The sequence below is a fragment of the Sminthopsis crassicaudata genome, chromosome 4, assembly GCF_048593235.1.
Source record: "Sminthopsis crassicaudata isolate SCR6 chromosome 4, ASM4859323v1, whole genome shotgun sequence".
Taxonomy (NCBI): domain Eukaryota; kingdom Metazoa; phylum Chordata; class Mammalia; order Dasyuromorphia; family Dasyuridae; genus Sminthopsis; species Sminthopsis crassicaudata.
Genome location: NC_133620.1, coordinates 135,703,487 through 135,723,806, shown reverse-complemented (window position 1 = coordinate 135,723,806; position 20,320 = coordinate 135,703,487). Strand labels below are relative to the sequence as shown.

Below are 20,320 nucleotides of genomic sequence, written 5' to 3'. Positions count from 1 at the left end.
GCTTAATCTCTCTAAGACTAGCTTTTCTCTTTTGTAAAATGAGAATGAAAATACCTGTAAAACTTATCTCCTTTTAGTGAGGACCACATGAGATCACATAAGTTAAAATACTTGACAAACTTCAAAGAGCTACATGTCTATTATTATTAATTTCCCCATCATTAATGGCTATTTATGAGAAATGAAAATACATAAAGAATAGAAAAGGAGCTAAGTGGTACAGATAATAGAGTGCCAGATCTGAAATTGTGAAGACCTGAATTCAAATTCAGGCTCAGATACTCACTAGCTCTGTTACCCTGGGCAAGTTACTTACCTCTTACTTTCCTCATCTGTAAAATGGGTTAGAGAAAGAAATAGCAGCCCATTCTAGTAAAACCCTAGTTTTACTGAATAACAATGACCAGGAACAGAAGAAAGGTTTTGGAGTCAGAAATATATAGATTCAAGTGCTGGCTCTGAAACATCCTAAGAGCTAGCATTTATGTATTATTTTAATTGCAAAAGATTTTTACAATATTAACTCATTTGATGCTCATAACAACCCTGGGAGGCAAGTATATTTTGTTCTCTTACTTTTACAGATAAGTAAACTGAGGCTGAGGGAGATTAAATGATTTACACTTGTGTCACATCCCTAGCAAGTTTCTGAGAGGATTTAAACTCAGATCCTGCTGATTCCAAGTCCATCATGAAGCAATGTATGACCTTAGCTGCCTCAAATTAATTGATGATTCCAGACAATTGACTTATTTTCTCAATGCCCCAGGTAATTCTCAAAGCCTGAAAATTATATACAATTTCCAGATATCATTTTCCTTATCTATAAAATGGGGGCCTTGGATTTGATAATCCCCCTCTCAGATCCTTTCTAGCACCAAATCTATGATTCTATGATCTGTCCACCAAAAAAAAATACCACTATTGCAAAGTCATTATTTCAGGTTAATTCTACCATTTTCAGATATCTCTTTTTGAAATGAAGATAACCCAAGAGAGTATAAAAGATAATGCTATAATCAACACAATATCAGTGTGAATTAGTTTGTTGTATCTCTTTTCTCTAGGATGCAAGGTTAGATTAGAGTAGTAAGGAAATAGGAATTTCTATAAAATGAATTAGGAGGCATAATTGTGAATTCTATTGGAAAAACAGGAGGAACCACAAAAAGTAATGGGTTGGAGAAGGGGTATGTGTGAGGAGAACACAGGAAAAGTTAATGAGAATGCTAAAATGAACTTGAGTTATATCCTAATTTTGTTGAGAACTGGATCTCCCCAGTCACCACCTACCTTACCTTACCCCATAGTACATTCCACCACCCCTACAATTTTGCCTCTCATTTGTAATAGTAAGTGATATTGTGTTTTTCAAAAGGAGCTCTAGGCCCTTGACCTCTAAGAAAAATGAAAGATTTTATTGGGGGAAAAATAATTAGCAAAGGAGACAATAATCTCATAAAGTTATTACAATTTTGCATTAATTTAATGAAAGTCCTCCAAGTTTAAGTGCATTAAATGTGTAAAATACTGCAGTAAATAAGTTTTTTAAGGCCCCCAGAAATATTTTCTTCAGCTTTCCTCTTTCCAGAAAATAGATAGCAAAATCAATCTAATCAGCATTCCTTTTCACTTACCTAGAATTCAATTTTACTCATCATGGGTGAATGGCTAATTATAAGTATAGTGTAAAGAAGCTTCAGTGACTATTACCTTATTTACTCTTCTTTCCCAATAGGTGGGCTGAGATCAGAATTCAAATACAAGTGTTAGACAATTGGTCAGGGATACAACCACACTTTCTATACTCTGAGGTCAGAAATCTTTCATGAGCCCAACAAACAATTAAGACTGTGAAACTGTCCACAGAACATAATATCTTTCAAGGCTTTTTTTTAGTTTTGTCTTTAAAACCCCAGTGCCTAGAACAGTATTTAACACTTAATGAGACCTGGTAAATGCTTGGTGAATTACATTAAGCAATCTATCCTTCAAATAACCAATCTAAATTCCCATAGCTTCATAGCCTACCTTTAATAATTCTATCATTTTAGCCAGTGTTTCTGATGAAGATCTCATGACTCAAATACTTAGAGAACCAAGTCAAATTTAGAAGAATACAAATCATTCCCCAATTGATGTATGATCAGAGGATATAAACAGGGAGTTTTCAGATGAAAAAACTAAAGCCATCTATAGTCATATGAGATGTTCTAAATCACTATTGATTAGGGAAATAAAAAATTAAAACAATTCTGAAGTATCACCTTCCTACTGTTAATTTGACAGAAAAGGAAAATAACAAATGTTGGAAAAAATGTGGGAAAATTGGAATACTAATGCCTTTAGTAGAGTTGTGAACTGATCCAATCATTCTGAAAAGCAATTTAGAACTATACCAAAAGAGCTATAAAATTGTATATATTGTATATATTCCTTGATCCAGCAATACCACTACAAGTTCTTTATTTCAAGAAGATTATAAAAATGGAAAAGGACCCACATGTGCAAAAAAAAAATGTTTATAGCATTTCTCTTTGTGATGGCAAAGAACTGAAAATTGAGGGCATACCCATCAACTGGAGAACAACTGAATAAATTGTGGTATATGAATATAATGGAATGGTATTGTTTTATAAGAAGTGATGAGCTGTTTGATGGCAGAAAAACTTGAAAAGACATATATACTGATGCTGAGTGAACGTTCTTTGTAGCAGAATCAGGAGAACATCGTATGCAATAACAGCAAAATTGTGCAGATGATCAACTTTAATGGACTTTGTTTTTCTCTGTAGTATAATTCCAAAAGACAACTCTAAAAAATTCATGATGGGAAATGCTATCCATGTTCAGAGAATCTGAATGAAGATTGAAGCAGATTATTTTCACTTATTTTGTGTTTTTTTTTCCCTTGTGCTTTTTCTCTTTTGTTCCAATTCTTCTTTTACAACATGACTAATGTGGACATATGTTTAATATGACTGTACATGTATAACCTGTATTAGATTGATTACTGTCTTGGGAAGAATGGAGAGAAGGGAGGGAAGGAGAGAGAAAAAAATGGAAATCAAAATACTGCAAAAGTAAATGTCAAAAACATACATCTTTAAAAAGGAAATTAAAAGTGCAAATAATGATAATTATATTGTTTTAGTCCCTCAAAATATACACAAAGGCAACCCCAGAACCCTACTCTCAAGCAAAAGACAGATGCTTTTCTGCAATTGTTATACCTAACAACCCAACTATCCTCCACTCAGCTGTCAAACTGATCTTTCTAAAGCACAGATCTGATCATGTCACCTCCCTACTCTAAAACCTCCAGTAGCTCACTACTACCTCCAGAATCAAATACAAAATCCTCTCTTAGGCTTTTAAAATCTTGCATAACCTGGCTCCTCCCAACATTTCTGGTCTCCTTACATCTTTTTTCCCCCCCTGAAGCAGTTGGGGTTAAGTGACTTGCCCAGGGTCACACAGCTAGGTAGTATTAAGTGTCTGAGATCAAATTTGAACTCAGGTCCTCCTGACTTCAGAGTGGGTGCTCTATCCACTCCACCTAGGTGCCCTGGTCTTCTTACATCTTATTCCTTTCCAGAGACACCTATGGTTCAGTGACATTGGCCTCCCTGTTTTTCATCTCACACAACACTCACAGTCTGCCTCTGGCCATTTTCACTCTCTGTCCCCCAAGCCTGGAATTTTCTCCTTCTCTTCAACTTCTCTGACTTCCTTAGAGTTTCACTTAAAGTCCTTCTTTCTATAAAAAGTCTTTCCCAGGCCTCCTTCATCTTAATAACTTTCTTCTGAGATAACTTCCCATGTATTTTACACATATACAAATGCACACACAGAGAGACACAAAGAGCACTTTGTCCATGGTCACTAATTAATTTGTCAGCTAGGTGATACATTGGTTTATGTTGGATTTAGAATCAGCAGAATTTATGTTCAAATATATTCCTACACACAGAGAGATAGATATATAGAAAGATAAAGATATAGACATATATTCATGTGAATGCTCACACACATATGGTTGTTTACATGTTGTCTTCCCCCATTCAATTATAAGCTCCTTAGCAGAAGGGACTGTTTTTGTCTTTCTTTAGTTCTTAGACCAACTCCAACCATCTAGTTAGTAGGCACTTAAAATTCTCATTTCCCTGACTTAACCAGTTCACATCAGAATTCAGACTCCCTTCAGCTAGGACATCTACCCAAGGTTCTTGACGATTTCTGGAAATCTGAAATAAGCCATATGGTTTGTTTGTTTTTTTTTTTTTCTTTTTTTTCCCCCCAATCTCAAATGGGCTAATTCAGAGGGACATACATAAACTCATAAAAGAAAGTCAACAGAAGGAGAAGGATAATTTTCTGGTTTTACTAGCATGAGTTTGTGGATGTGAAATTTCAGAATTCATGTAATAATCCTTTTTCAGCAAGGTGAAAAGAAAAAGGAAAGCCAGCCGATAAGCATTGAAGCTATCTCAAATGTGAGTTTTATAGACTTAGGCTAACTCCTTCCAACAGCGACCCCACTGATGTGAACGTTTTGTACCCACCTGTGGCTGCCCTCCCTGGGTCACAAAGGGCACTACAGGGTTCCTTCATCTCTCCATGAAGACAGCTGGCTCCATGGATGGCACTGGTAGGCAGGGTTTTTAAGGAGAAAAGGCAGGTTTGTTTATTTCCCCAAGCCTGACTTCATCCCAGAAGCCTCTAGGCATTTCCCTCTCATCAGCTGTGATGAGTTCACACTGCTGACACAGTGATTTCAAGTTATTATTATAGCATCTCCACTTCAATAGGATCGATCCCTGCGGCCTAAAAGTGAGGGTGGCTCTTCCCCTTACCCAAGCTGTCACTTTTGATCTTGCTAAGTGAATCCAGTTTTTCTCAGGACCCTACAGGCTTAATGAAAGATATGCAAAAAGGACAGATCAAAATAGAAGGCTAATCACTGCTCAGGCCAACTCTTGCAGATACTTCTCTGGCCTTCCTTCTTTGGCCTCCCCCCAAGAAAATGTCTGGCTCAAACGAGAAGCCGGAGAGATCTTCTGGGTGACAGACCTCCCATATGGTAGCTTGTTTCTCAACACTATGTCACTATACTAAGCTGTCTAATTTAGAAATCAATGCCGTATACAGCACACTGACAGAGGGAATTTTTTTCTGTGAAGTGTTTGGGGAATTAAGCATACTGTACAATTCACAGGATTGTTAATGAGAGCTGTATGCTTAATTCCCCATGCACTGAGCAGGACTCAGGAGTGTTCTTTTATAGCTCAGCCAAAACATAAATGCAAATAATTCAATATGAATAGAACTGCCCTGAATTAATAACACTTAAAAGAGCCTATTCACAACTATTCCAGTTCCTGACCATATTTGTCGATATCTATGTCTCTGTTTGTTGCCTCCTTCTAGCAATGCATGCATACATACAAATAGAAACACACAACACATACACACAAAACCTCTGGGAAAAAAAAAAAGGCTTATTTAAGTGGCTGAGTTTTTATGTAGCTCAAATCCACGCCTATGTCTCACATCATTTATGTGCCATGTCTAATTCCTTGTCTTCTAAAACTAACTTTTAAAACAGGATATACTCTTGAATCTCACAAAGTCCAGTATGTCAGAACTACACAGTTATTCCAAAGATCTCAAATTTCATTTTAGCTAGATATTTGCTGCTAATGATGATAATTAATTGATTAAAAATGCCAACAAGCCAACAAAAACAGAGAGTCTGGGTGATTACTGGAGTTAGATACCAAAGGGAGGCATTTTCCCCCTGGAATTACCATTCTCCCTCTAAATTAACTGCTCAACAATGAGTGTCTGCTCAACATGTGCTCCAAATGGTTTCTGTTAGATTGAACAGGAAGGACAAAGTACATGTCGGTTATTAGAGACATGCACACAATGGAGCGCTGATCTGGATTTCAGAGAAATAAAGACTAGAACTAAGGCCTCCTATCTGAATCACAGTGAAGAAATGGCTGGGTCTAGTTGGAGTTCCTAGTCTCTCCTCATTATGCACATCCTCAATACTTTGAATCATGGGCCAGGTTAAGGGAAAGGAGGAGCTCAATTCTACCTCTCCCCCTCCCAAAATTGTCTACTTGTGAGCTAACTAGCCCCAGGGAAAAGGCAGAATGATTTGGGAATTGTTTCTTGGTGCTTATCCAGACTTAAACTACCACTTCAAACATTCCACAAAACACAGTTTACGTGATGTTCCCAGGAACATTAAAAACTGGTAGAGTAACAACAGACTGGCTGGGACACGGGATGGGGGAGGAACACTGTAGATTGCAGCTTTTATTCCAATGTTTTTATTCCAGTGTTTGAAGGGCTATTGCCTTAAAAGTACATTGATCTGTCTGCCTGCCAATTAGCATGTCAATCTGACCTTACCTCCTCCAAATGACAGAAGTTTGGGTGGGATGGAAAGGAGTTATTTTGTTTCATCAATGTTCTACAAAATAAGTTATAGTTCAGCCTAATAAAAAGAAAAGTTTAGTTTCTTGGAAGACAGAGTAATATATTGATACAAATACTGGAATGAGAGGAACTGGATTCAAATCTTACCTCTGGTGATTATTAACTAAGTTACTTGATACAATTCATTTTTCCCTTCCTTGGCTTCATTGGGTAGAGGCAAATAGTGACTCAATAGATAGAATGCTGAGCCTATGGAAGACCAGAATTCCAATCCAGCTTCAAACACTTCCTTACTGAGTGATGCTGATCAAATCGCTTAACCCTGTTTGCCTCAGTTTCCTTATCTGTCAAATGAGCTGGAGAAGGAAATAGCAAAATATTCTCGTATCTTTATCAAGAAAACCCTATGGACAAGTATGGTATGATGAGTTAGACATTACTGAATGACTGAAAATTCTAAATGGCCTCTGAAGTACTTTTTAGATGTAGTTACATAACTTCCATCTTCTGTGTCCCCTAAACCCCTCCAAGGTTCTATTAGGCCCCAAGATCACTTTCCTCCCCATTTTAATGCTTTGCTAATTTTATTTGTTCTTACTTCTCTTCATTTCTATTCCCTTGCCTCATTTCTCCTTTTTATTTTTTTTTCTTGCCCTTTCTTCAGCAAAAAAACTCATTTGGCTTCTTATCATTTCTTAGTCTTTCAGTACAAGTTGTCCAGGACCCTACTCTGCCTCCATTCCCCCCCCAAAAAAAAATTTTTTTTAATTAATTCAGATTTTCTCTAGGCTTCCATAAGTTTACAATTAGCAATCCATGGGGGAGGAATTCACAAAATTTCAATTTCAATACAAATTCTGCTCTGAAATTAATGTTAGACTAGGAAAAAAAAATTCTGAGAATTTAGTTTAGTCTCCTGAACCTTCATTTGAAAATACAATTACACATCATCCTTCTTAGAAATCACCTAAAACATCTAGTGAGAAATAATTCATCTTAGGTGATTGTATTCTCTTGAGTAACAAACTCGGTGCTGAGAATGTAAATACTATTAACAAAAAGATATCAGCAGATGGTTTAGGTCTCAGTGTGTCTCTGCAACCACTGTCTCAGCCTTATCCTTAGTATCCAGAAATCCCTGAAATGACGGGATCACAAATAAAAGCACTCGGCCAGGTCACGAGCCCTGTCTACTCTATCAAGCATCCACACTGCCAGCAATGGGAAGACAGCAGTAGCTACAGATCTCTCAGCTTCTCAATCTACAATAATTCACAGAATACCTGCCACCCACCTGTCTCACAGATTTGTCATGTGCTGAATCTTAATGAGCTCAGATGGAGGGACCTCACTTTTTAAAACTCCCATAAAAAGAACAAGGTGCTATTATTAAAGACTGCAAGTACTTTTATTTCTGAAGGAATACAAATGTATGTTATCACTGAATTTCAATTTTATTTCTACATGCTACTTTAAGTTTTTGTCTTTTTTTTTAAATTTATTTTGCAAAGGTCACTATAAGAGTCATAAAATATGCCATTCCTAAAATACAGCATTTACAGTAAGCAACAGGAGGATTTTGTTGTTGTTTGAGCCAGCTTGAGGTGGTGCTATTGACACTGTCTTCCCAGGTCTCTTAAAGTATACTTTTGCTTTTTCCTTTATGACTCAGAAAGCTAGTGGGTAATAGGGTTTCCATTAGCTTTGCATGGAAATCGTCTGCTGGTCTTGAGATTTTATCTGAAGAAGGAACTCCTAGTGAGGAACCTTCTCTACTAATACAAATCAATATATTCTTAACTTCTGCACTTAGACAGTTGGCTGGAGAAATTGAGAGATAGCTAACCTGTGTCATGGGTTACTAGCTGCTCCAGTGAATAGAGTGCTGGGTCTATAATAAGGAAAATCTGAGTTCAACCTGACCCCAGACACTTATTAGCTGTGTAAACCTGGGCAAGTCATTTAACTCAGTTTCCTCAACTGTAAAATGCATTGGAAAAGGAAATGGCCAACCATTCTAGTATCTTTGCCAAGAAAAGCCCAAATGGAATCATGGAGAATGGGGAATGATGGAACAACTACTAGCATGTGTCAGGAAAAACCTGAACACAGATCTTCCTTACTCCATGCAGTACTATCCACTATGCAACATGGTTTCTCAGAGGTAACTTTCTACTTGGGGATCAAATGATTTCTGTTCTGGGGGCAAATTCATACATCCTTAAAGATTCCTAAGCAGCCCAAAATTGCACATATTGTGTGCTGAGCACTGTCCTAGGCTGGGTGGGATATACAATTTAAATAAAATTCTATCAATGGCTCAATAGATAAAACATCATTCTCGGATTTAGGATGATCTAAATTAAGTCTAGCTTCAGAGATTAGCTTAGTGACCCTAGACAGAGTAAACCTCTGCTTATCTCACTTTATTCTTCTGGAAAATGGGGATCATAACAGCAATTACCTCCCAGGACTAGTGTAAAGATCAAAAAAGATAATTTTGTAAATCTAAAAAGTACTGTATAAAATCTAGTTATTATAAACATATACATATATTCATGTACAATATGTTATATGCATATACAGACATATAAACATACATGTATTTTACACATATTATTTTCATTATAAATTGCATAGCTGATTGTATAAATACATGCCTACATGTACAGGTGTATATGGTGAACACATATGTACTACAGGTTTTTCTCCTACACTCTAGGGAGGAGGATTTTTAAAAAATAATCTTGGTTTGATTTATGTTTAGGGCTTCCCCAAAAGGAATTAAGAAGGTTCTTTCTAGAAAAGTATTCATTATACAAAGGACTAGATATCAGCATAAAACAAATATTTCATTCACCATAAAAGAAATGCTGAGAACACAAAAGACTTAGAAGTATTTTTCAATAATACTTAAAAACCTGAAACATTTGTATGGGGTTGATGAAAAGGTATTTATTTCACTGTCATCTTGGAGCTGTACTATCTAAGCAATTCAATGTATAGATAGTTTGGACTGTTGCTACAGCACTTGCATGGCCAATGCCTTTGTCCCTATGATGGGGAACCTTTGGCAGAGATGATTGACAACCAAGCCAGGAAGATCTGTTAATTCAGTAGAGTTTAAAAAGAGGAAAATGTGACTTTACAATCCTTCAGTCACAGAACCCTCCCAGCAATAGTGACTTCCATCTCTAAGAAGTTGTTCCATAAATTACCTCCTTCTGGACAACTGAATGTAGAACCCCTCAACCTATTTAAGTCTTAGCTTTCACTTCATGGAAAACTATGTTCCTCCCCTCTTTCCAAATCCCAAAATAATCCCCCTACAGATTTTGATACTCAATATCTTTCCAACTCAGCCTTAGTTGCCTCTCCCTTCTGACTGGAGCTTTCAGTCTCTTTTCTGATTCCTTCCAAAGCCTTCCTTCGTAGAGGATTCACAAACCTCTGCCTAGCCTTGAATGCACAGAACACCATGACCCCCCCCTTCCAATGTACCCTGGGGGATGCTCCTCTTTATCTTCTTTTTGTGTGTTATCATCCTTCATTAGGTTGTAAGCTCCTTAAGGGCAGGAACTGCCTTTTTTTTTTTCTTAGCTCAATGTCTGACACATGCTTAATAAATGTTTATTGAAATTATTGAAGTCATGAGGTAATTGCCGAGCCAAGAAATGTCAGTCTTTGAGAACTACAATTTGCTTACCTGAGTCTAGGGAAAAACAACAACAACAACAACAACAACAACAACAACAAACAACAACAACAACAACAACACAAAGCTGGAGACACAGAAAGAAACAGGAAAGTCGATCACAGATTCACCTACGCAAGGAAATGATCTTGTTGGCATGTGCATGTAGTCACCACAGTTGCACAGGAGAAAGAGGGGAGAGAAATTTCCTCCCCTTCTCACTAGACATGCAAGGGAAAACTGGCAGAGTACCCAGTGACACATCCAAAAAAAAACAAAAAGAGAGAGAGAGAGAGAGGCAGAAACTTTGGCTTCTTTTTGTAAAATCTATGGCTTAGGTGCCGATCATCTTTGATAAAGCTTGCTTTTTCCCATATTGGGAAAATCAACTAGGAGCCATTGGTCATATATATTCTTTAGAGACCAGAGCACATATGGCTCCCCAGGAGGGTCAGTGTAGAGACCTAATTCCATGACACATTTTAACAAATATAATTATAAAAATAACAATATTACTTCCTCCTAATATTACAAAACCACTTTGAGGGTAGTAACTATGCCTGACACATAAATTATAAGTTTGTTTGTTAAAGAAATGAATAGAACTGTTGAATAAATTCTCAAGCTATGATTGTATAGCCTTGGTAGCCATGCTCTATTGCCAATTGTGAATACCACTTATTAAAAAGTCAACTTGTACTGAAGAGTAATATATCACATAGAAAGATGTGCAGGATTGTATAGAGGATAGCTAAAGACATGAACATAATGGAAAATTACTGAACTGCAAGAAACAAATGAATATGAATAATTCAGAGAAGCAATATAAGATTTATAAAAACTGATGCAGAATGAAGTAATCAAAATCAGGAAAAGAATATATATGAATGTCTACAAAATGTAAATGGAAAAAAAATTTAAAAACAAACCCCAAACTGAACACCATATAATTATAATGACTAACTCTGATACCAAACAAATGAGTAAATATGCTTTCCTCCCTTCTTTGCAGACAAAGGGACTATAGGTTTGGTCCATTGCATAAAATGCCAGACAATGTCAGTTTTTCTGAACTCTCTTTTTTATTCTTTGTTACAATGTATGAAAATATGGTCCTTTGGGTGAGAGAAAAAGAAGGAATATTTTCAGAAAGGAAGATGATATAAAAAGAAAAAAATACCACATTTTTTTTTGAAAAAAAAAATGTTTCAAAATCAAGAACAGACATATGCATATGTATGCACCATTGACTGTGGAGATACCGAAGGTTCATTTTTCATATATGTATCATCCAAGAAAAATCTACTTAAGTATCTATCTATACCAGACAAAGGTAGACATCTTTCTTACCCAATAGGAGCTTATAATCAAAGACAGACTATCCGATGAAAGCCCATGTAGTAAATAAAAGCAAATAAATAAGAAATAAATTAATCATGTCCCTAGATTATCTACAGATCACACAAGATATACCTAATTTTATTAGCCTATGTAAATTCAGGAAAGACTCAGAAGAAGAAGATTAGCCACAAGGTAATGATTTTTTTTTTCCAACCACCACAAGCTCATGAAGATATCCTAAACAATGGAGGGGTGTAATCCAAGTAGGTCAAAGAATTGCCCTCATAGATGAAATTATCAGTAGTGAAGGAAAATATTATGTATCTTTGGTGGGAGTTGAGAAAAGGTAAAGGATATATTGGTGGAGTTGCAAAGAAAAAAACTCTATGTAAAGATGAAATAAATAATATCTATTTCTTTTTATTCTCCTCAGAAACAGAGGTTTGTATCTTGGCAAAAATAGGCCATTGGCCACATATTTACAGACCTCTTTGGACTTTAATTGTTCTATTCTTTGACTATTTTTTTAAAAAGAGAATAAATGGGAAATGCTATTATACTGACATATTCTCTATGGGCTGAGGAATTAATTTTTGAAAAGAATCTATTCTTTGTTAAGAATGTTTTTGTGCTTCTTTAAATGGAGAACTGGATTTACATAATGACAAACATTTATCAAACACCTATACTATGTGCAAAATATTGTGCTGAATGCTCAGGATCTAAGATTTTCTAAAATGACACAGCCCAAAGGGATAGTCTCAAAGGGTTTACATTCTACTATACAAAGTACAGTACATAAACAAATTAAATATATCATATGTTAGGAGATAAAGATAGAAAAGAAAAGATCTTGACGAAATGTTCTAAAAAACATTGTACCCAGATCACAAACAGAATGTGCAAAGTACTGTGCTATATACTCAGGATTTTCTAAAATGACACAGCCCAAAGAGATAGTCTCACAGGGTTTACATTCTGCTGTACAAAGTAAGTACATACACAAATTCAATATAACACACGTTAGGAGATGAAAATAGAAAAGAAAAGAGCTTGACCAAGTGTTCTAAGAAAATTTGTAGCCAGATCACAAACAGAATTAATCTAATTCAAATTATGAACCCTAAAGGCCATCACCACATTCCATAGTAGCATGCTATTGTATAATATACTACTTCCTTAACTCTTTCTTTCAGTCAGTCAACAAACATTTTATTTTTTGCTGAGGCAATAGGGTTAAGTGTCTTGCCTAGGATCACATAGCTGGAAAGTGTTAAGTGTCCGAGGCTAAATTTGAACTCAGGTCCTCCTGACTTCAGGGCTACTCCATCTACTGCACCATCTAGCTGCCCAACAAACATTTATTAAGCACTTACTATATGTAATGCACTGTGCCAAGTTCTTAGGATCAAAAGAAGAACAAAACAACAGTGTCTGCTCTCAATGATTTCATATTCTAATGCAAAAGACAACATGCAAACATATGAGGACATTGAAAAATAGGAAGATATATTTGAATATATCTGAAAGGACCATGTTTTATGTATAGATGCTGGATAAATGAATTTTAGCAACATGACACTCACCTCCTACTATATGTGGAATAATAGAAAAAGCATTAGATTTGAAATTAATAACCCATTGTGACTATAGGCTGTTGGTATCATTCATTGCTCAAAGATTTGGTTACTTTACCTGGCTGGTGTTTGTTTCTTTATTTATAAAATTAGAGGGCTAGACTAATGACTTATAATATTCTACAGAGACAAATAAGAAATGTATTCAGTAATTACTTATATGCCAGGCACTGCACTTAACAGTGGAGATACATATGTATGTAAAAAGAAAGACAATTCATGTCCTTAAGTAGCTTGCTTTCTACTATAAGGAGGTGACACAACATACCAAGGAGAGCTAAAAAGCTTATGTGATCTGAACATACACATACATACACACAATGAAGGGTTGGGGTCACTGTCCAGGGAATTAAAAGCCAGTTTGGGAGGGAAAGAAAGAATGCCCTAGACCTCTCCCCAAAAAGGAAAAGGAAGAACTTAGCAATAGGAGAAGTGGGCCAACATAACATTTTTCAGGATAACATAACATTTTCAGGGTAAGATAATACCTAAGGCATAGTGGTAAAGTCCAGGATGTTAGGAAAAGGGCCAATTTTCAAATCATGCTATGTAAGCTGTTAAAAATTAATTATATTAGGATAGGAGGTAAAGAAAGCAAAGGAAAGAGCTTGGCTAAATATTCTAGGAAAAGCTGAGGTCAGAATTTATCTAACTCAAGTTATGATCCCTAAGGGCCATCACTATATTTTCTAGTGTCTAAAGCATGGCAACTAAGTTCATGTAGGCAGTTACCATCTCTGAATCTGTATCGCGACAACCCTAATAACAATCAACATCATGATATTCTATTATGAAGACTGACAATGACAACATACTGTTACTTATAGGATTATAATTTAATATGTACTTAGTTTCAATCATCCCATAACCAGAGCAATGGGATGTTAAAAGAAACATCCATATTTTACAATTTAAATAAGTATTCAATTATGCAAGAATTAAATCATAAATGAAAAATATAATTAATGCTGCAACAAAGAATTACCATTCTATTCCACACTAAGAAAACAAACTGCAAGCTATATTTACCAAAGTATGATCCAATCGCTGGTTTATAGACTTAACATCCCTAGGGAATATCAGAAATCCACATGATGTCCTTAAGATTTAGGATTTGATTTAGCCAAAAGATATATAGTAAAAAAAAAATGTGGTTGGACAATTCCCTATTGACTACATATCTGAAGAGGATCAAGCGCATGTGTTCTTCCTGCTAAGGTCAGCAATAATTTATGCTGAATAAATTATCTGCAAATCAGCTCATTTCAGCCAATGGCACAGGAAGAATTTATGCATTTGTCAAAGACTATAGGTCTATGCCAGCAGCAAACCAAGCTGGAACTGTAAAATTCATTCACAGGCCCACTCATCAATGATCATTCTTAAAGCCATCTTTAACATCAGCAGCATCAATGTGGGATTCCAAAAGTGTCCCATAATGGCCCATTGACCTAAGGGCATTTCATATGTCTCCATCTGGGTCACATCTAATCTGCTCTATTCACATAGATTTAACTTTCATTCACTTATCTTGTCTAAATAGTCATATCTTTGGGTCATAATTAAATGCACCTTTGAATATGGAAGCAGGATGCCCTTGGGTGTGCAGTGATTCCATGTTGTAAACTCCATTTGATTCCAAATTTATGGTCTGTTTTTTCTAAGTCTGGTACCAAAGTTGCACTGATTATGAGAAAGTTCTGAACCCTTTTTATCACCATTCTCTAGTTTTTAACTACTACTATGTTGTTCAGTTGTTTTTCAGTTTCTTCATGACTCCATTTGGAGTTTTCTTTGTAAAGCTTTTGAATGGTTTGACATTTCCTTCTCCAGTTCATTTTACAGATGAGGAAACTGAGTTAAACTTCCCAGGGTCACACAGCTACTGAGTATCTGAAGCCAGATTGAACTCAGAAAGATGAGTCCATGCACTGTACTTCCTGTCACCATGAAAAATCTTAAAGGCCAGAAATTCCTAGCACAATTTTTTTTGAGGAAAAATCTAGCTTGTAAACTCCTTAGATGACTGAGTCAAGCAAAAGGGAGGCCATACCAGCAGCCCAGGCTTAAAATGTCTAAAAGGCAAGTGCATTAGTATGTTCAGTCACCTTGCTGGCTAATGACTAGACACTTTAGAGCATATGGGATCATTATTCCAGCATATCATCAGTGAACTTTCCAGAAAAGCTAATTAAAGGATCCATTAAAATGCTTACCAGAAAGTTAGGGTTTATCACAGAATTTCATTCACATTTGAAGAATTTGCAGGATTTTCACCTTGTCTGCTCTCACCACCTTTCATTTCCTTTCTGTGTGATCTCTGAAGATGAACAAAATTAATTAGAGTTCTTTTTCCCTTTAAAAAAACCCATCATTTAGGTATCTCATTATTTCCCTCTTCTGTGATGCTATTTGCTACTGACATGACATGGGGATGCCAAAGAAGGAGAGGCTAGATAATGCTTTGCAGAGAATCATCTTTCTAGGATATTGTTGTTTTATACTTTTCCAGAAGTCTCCCACCCACCCCACTCCCATTGACATTGCAAATAGTCTCCTTGGTTCCTTTCATTTCAGAGATTTTTAAGACATCCTTGGGTCTTCTAAACAACTTTTTTTTCCCCCACGGAAGATTAATGTTCACCTTTGAATTAAAATAGTCTGCTATTTATTCATCCACTAAACAAGTATTTAACAAGCTGCTCTATACATAGTCAATTTTGTTAAATCCCAGAGCACAGATATTCCAGCTTAAAATGGAAAGTCAAATGGACTTGGTTAAAATGTTATTATTATTTGCTATTTATTCTTGTTTTCTTTCTATTCAAAAAGTTATTGAGGAGAGAAAAATAGTTAGAGGAAGCCTAGGGAGACAGACAGATTATTTGGGTCTGTGATCCACAAAGGAAAGTAGAAATGTGACAATTATCTATTCAATATGATCAATACAGAGTAAACTTAAATAATTCACACCAAATCAAAATCTACCACCCATTGTTTTATGCTCTTCAGAACAGAAATCTACAAGCTTGGGATCAATCATAAAAAGATGAAATTCTTTTGCCATCAAGAGCAAGTCTATACTAGAAGTGAAGAAAACTAGGGTTCAAATTAACCCTTTGACCCTCATTAGTTGCTTCATTATGAGCAAGTCATTTATCTTCCCAAGTTTCAGTTTCCTATTATAAACACAGGGACAATAATTGAACTTTTACTCCCTATTTCTTGAGTTTTGAGGATCAAATATTATGACATATAAAAAGTATTTGGCAAATATTGATTGCTGAACAAATTAGTTATTATCCTAATTTTTATATAGCATTCTCCCAAGGAATAATGAAAAGAATATTATATGCAGAACTATAACTAGTACAGGGTCATTGGAGCTTTGTCCTTGAGCACTAAAATTTAGTTCAAAAAATTAACATATGTACTCCAATACTTAACTAAAAACTAATAACAATGTTTTTAATATTTTCAAACCATAAAATAAAAGTAGATTTGAGGACTATTTTCATGCTGCTTGTCCTGGGACTTCTAGTGCTTGCTCCAGAAAGGAAGTAATGAATCCCTTTGGCAGTCTAGCAAAGTATATGTACCCTTTCTCAAAATAATGTTTTTAATGCATCAAAAATATATAGCATTAGAATAGAAACAAATTATGTTGAATTGTAGCTATTAAGATACTTTTAAAATAAATTCATTGACCGAAGTTAAGAACAGTTAATCTAATCTCAGAATAAAGTTTGCTCATTTTCTATCCCATAGCCCTAAAATAGTCCTGAGGTTGCCTAAAAACTCCATAACTACCCAGAGTTTCAACTTTAGTGAAGTATTATACCAGTGGAGTTGGCTTTTAAAGGGCAATCACATAGACGAGGAATTATTCTTGGTTTTAAGTTCTACAGAAAAACAGATTTAGACTTTGCACAGGTCTAACAATTACAGTTATTCCAAAGTAGAATTGACTGCTTAAAGAAGCAGTGAGTTCTCCCTCCCTTGAGATCTTCAAGCAGAAGCTAAATGGCCCCTTGTTCTAATATTGCTGAAGAGTTTTCTGGTCAGGTACTAACAGGACTACATGAGCCTCTAAGATGTCTTCCAATTCTGAGATTCTATGATGAAATTATCAAGTTATTTTCCCCTTCAAGCCTCAGCAGATCTGTAAACAGGGAAAGGAGACAACAAATGATCAGAGGCATGCTAATAAACATTTAACAATCAGCTCCTTGGGAGGAGAAAAAGTACACATAATGAGCTTTCAGTTTTAGTCTGCATTTATTAAAGTTTTCTCCCCCACTTTCTTAAGTCTAGACAATCAAGAAAATACTCACTAAAGCCCCGAATTATAGTATTTACAGATTTTTTTTGCTGTAAATGTTCACACTGAGAAGAATCATGAGAATCAAATGATAAAATAGAAATTAAAACACTTGCCAAGCATTCAGCACCATATTTATGTGGAAAGTCATTGTTACTACTCCTTGGATAGCACAAGACTGGTCAAGTCAAATTAACTAGCTTTTCTAAAGTTCCAACTAGGCACACTCCAGTGTTTATTCCATAGCAATTCTATTTCTACCAACTCTCTTAGGAGACCTATAGAAGAAAATGGCCCCTACCTTCTACTGATACTTTAAAATTTCCTTTTATCAAACACAATACTAACAACTGACAAAGATTACAGTATATCATGGAGTAGTGAACTTTGGGAGATCATTATGGCTTCAGACATCAATATCTACATCAATGAATAATTTTGATATGAATCATGGCATAAAGGATCTTGTGTGACTCAGTTACAGGACAAGACCCTTCCAAATACTAAAAATGCATCATAATCCCTTAATTTGTGCAACTAGTCACATAAAATTTGATCTTGTTATTACAGATTCTAGTGGATCCGCTGTGTGGGAGAAGTCAGAAGAAATTCCCAGTGTACCCAAGTTGAAGAAAGTTGAAGAAAGAGTCCTTCACACTCTTTTTTGATATATGATTTTGAAAACTTCATAAGCCAGGAAAATCACAAGAAAAAGGAAATTCATATCCTGTGGAGTAAACCTCAATACCTGGAAATTGCACCACAGGAAGCTGGGTTTGACAGAAAGTGGCTAGACTAGTAACATGATATCACTTCACATACTCATGGATGAGATGACACTCTGAATGTCTTTTTCTCACAAATTATGGTGGGGGTGGAAATTGAGCTTTCAAGGACATTGAAGTCATCCAGGCAAATCTCCTGTCTCTAGGCAGGTAAGCATCATTTTAAAAGATATGACATATATATGTGTATGTGTTAATATATGTGTCTCCCAAATTCCCTTTATGACCCTGGTCACTTTTACCTTCATGAAGTCCCTTCTTAGGTTTGCTGGTACTCAGGGCCTTATACATTTGTCTTTTTCCTCTTTAATCTAATCCATCCTCCACACAGCTGCCAAAAATTACATGTCTAAGGCACAGATCTGACCATGTGGGTGGAGTAATCTGAACCCTTCAAGATGTTGAAAGTTCTAGCAAAGATAATATGGCACTATTTTTTTTATGGAAGTGGGACTTTAGAGAGCCTGGTGAAAAATGAGTTTTGGAAGAAAAAAAAGAAGATGAAATGTTGGCTCCCTCTCCCTCCCACAGCTGCACTTTTTGACAGCAATTTCAGTGGCTAAGATCCTCTTTTTCCTTCCTGGAAAAGGAGGGAAGAAATGAAAACAATGGAGATGAGTGGAGGTGTAGAATGACTAGGGTTGTTTTTGTTTTTGTTTTTGTTTTTGTTTTTTTTAAGTAACTCAACCCAGGGATTGGTGTGAATTCCAGTAAAAAGGAAATACTTTGAGGGCAATATGAAAGAACTTACCTGTCCTTATTTCCCTCCTTTTTGCCCCCTTCAGCCAAATATAACTAGAATCTGCTTCTGAGCTTTTTCTTTACTCTAAGTTGCTGTAAAAAAAAAAAACTAAACTAAATTATTTCTACTTTGCCTAAATATCTGCATGCAAATGACCCAGACACATGTATTTCCTTGTGTATTATATACTTGTGACATGCTTATACTGTGTGATAGCTTTGCCACATATGAGAAAAAAAATGTCTAGGAAACTATCTTCCTAATATAAGGCTCTATTTAAACAGGAAAAAAAATCAAGAATGCAATTAGGCCTGTAATGGAGACTGTGGTCTTGCTTCCTAAGTTTCATTTTCTCTATCTGTTCTTCTACTAAGGAGAATATGAACAGAAGAGACAGGTTTGAAAAACTAATGAACCCCAAACTCCTCAGAGTTGTTCAGTAGTACAAACAATAATTCTTAGGTATAATTTGGCTTTCAGAGATGAAAGTTTTTGAAAACATGGAAAACTCACCTTAACCTAGAGTAAGGTCTCAGACCAGGCAAATCTGGAAGGGTGAGACAGGAAGGGTAGTCCCCAGTAAAAGGCTTAACCTGAGGTTACTCTATGTCCTAAAAAGCTTGGAGCCCTTCTACTGAAAATCTCCTGCTAAAGAGATCAAAGACTTCAGGAGCCAAAACTTCAAAGCAACAAAAGAGAGGAAGTTTTTAGCTAGTTCCCAAGCAATAATTTCTGCATTCTTTTTTGCCCTAAAAAAGCTTCAGAAAGCCTATATGTTTTAAGCTCAGCAAGAATAGCAGCATTTCAAGGATGAAGAAGTAACCAAGGATTTTAGCTAAGCCAGAAGCTAGAGGGAGTGGAAACTACAGAAGAGCTACCTATGTACAGAGTATAGGTTCCTATGGAGAAACATCTGGAATTATTTGATTAAGTGGTATCCAACAGATACCACATAGCAGATGACTACTAAATGTTTATTGATTGATCCAGTAGGGACAATGGAGACATCACCAAGATATCACAGTTGAACACATCCGTGGAGATTCATAAACTATAATTTTAGGAGACAGGATCCAAGAGGGTACCTTGAACCTGGGATCACTATTTGCTGGAGGACTATAAATTAAATAAAAATGTTATGATATATATTAAATTATTACATATTACCTCATGTAACATGCTGCAATTGAGACTTGAGTTGCCCTTCCACATGAGACCACCCATGTTCTCTATGTGTGGCCCCCTCTACATGCTTGTTCTGACCACACATCCCCTATGTGGGTACCTCTCCATATGCGGGTCTTATTGTATCCCTCTTACTTTGTGTTTTGTATATACATCCACTCT

At 35.9% G+C, this 20,320-nt stretch overlaps 1 long non-coding RNA gene across 2 annotated transcripts in view; it reads right to left on the bottom strand.

Annotated features, from left to right (window-relative positions):
- The window catches only part of LOC141541136 (uncharacterized), a 206,947-nt gene that overhangs the window by 12,548 nt on the left and 174,079 nt on the right, over positions 1–20,320 (bottom strand). Inside the window, exons 3-4 of one of the 2 annotated variants that reach the window (XR_012481663.1) lie at positions 17,199–17,287; positions 15,342–15,445 (exon numbers count right to left, since the gene is read on the bottom strand). The exons of the other annotated variant lie outside the window; for it this stretch is intronic. This is a non-coding gene — a long non-coding RNA (uncharacterized LOC141541136). The remainder of the gene's footprint in view (positions 1–15,341; positions 15,446–17,198; positions 17,288–20,320) is intronic. 2 annotated transcript variants of the gene reach the window in all.